Source organism: Seriola lalandi, unplaced genomic scaffold, assembly GCF_002814215.2.
Source record: "Seriola lalandi dorsalis isolate HSWRI2012SDOR001 ecotype SW California unplaced genomic scaffold, Sedor1 jcf7180002054955, whole genome shotgun sequence".
Classification (NCBI taxonomy): domain Eukaryota; kingdom Metazoa; phylum Chordata; class Actinopteri; order Carangiformes; family Carangidae; genus Seriola; species Seriola lalandi.
Genome location: NW_019525506.1, coordinates 59,166 through 59,858, shown reverse-complemented (window position 1 = coordinate 59,858; position 693 = coordinate 59,166). Strand labels below are relative to the sequence as shown.

The 693-nt window shown below is 34.8% G+C and overlaps 1 protein-coding gene and 1 long non-coding RNA gene across 3 annotated transcripts in view; both read right to left on the bottom strand.

Annotated features, from left to right (window-relative positions):
- LOC111645715 (uncharacterized) overlaps positions 1-693 on the bottom strand; it is a 69,432-nt gene that overhangs the window by 33,953 nt on the left and 34,786 nt on the right. The window lies entirely within an intron of this gene.
- LOC147817458 (uncharacterized) overlaps positions 1-693 on the bottom strand; it is an 8,679-nt gene that overhangs the window by 5,271 nt on the left and 2,715 nt on the right. The window lies entirely within an intron of this gene.

The window sequence follows — 693 nt, the reverse complement described above, 5'->3', positions numbered from 1 at the left end:
TTATTATTATTATTATTATTATTACTGTGTGATGTCGACCATGTGTTTTCATCAACCAATCACTGTGGTTCCTGAAAGAGAGCTCAGCCATAGCAACAGAGTCGTACTCTTAACTCAGGAGATTTCACTTCTCCTTAGTAAAAGTTGGTCTCTGCAGCTTTGAAGAGGATTTAGGAGAAAACTTTCATTTAGAAATTTTAGTGTGACTTAGGAGAACTCTTAGTGGTAAGATAAAATGCTTTGTGAATACAGACCCAGGGCTCCTGAGTACCAGCTCTAAAGAACAGAAATATACATATTTATTCATTCAGTCATTACCCTTGGAGATGATTGGACATATGTGTATTTAATTTAAAATTGTAAATGATGGCTGATTATGAGATTATTTATTTATTAGAATATTCATGCATGTGAAAAAGAAGAGCCTGTTTTATTTCTTTATGTTTTTGGATCTTTTCTCCATGTTTTCTGATGGATATTCTGGTTGTGATCACTGCTGTTATGGAGTCTGATATTTCTATATAGCACCAAATATAAGTGTTATGCTCAGTGCAGCCAGCTAGTCTGGGTTTATGAAGAGGAACATGTGCATAAAGAATGAAGTCAAAGTGCAGTTAAACTTAAATCCATGTGTATGATAAAGTGAGAGAAGAGAGGGAAGGTAGCACACCTTTCACCTGTCTCATTATTTCT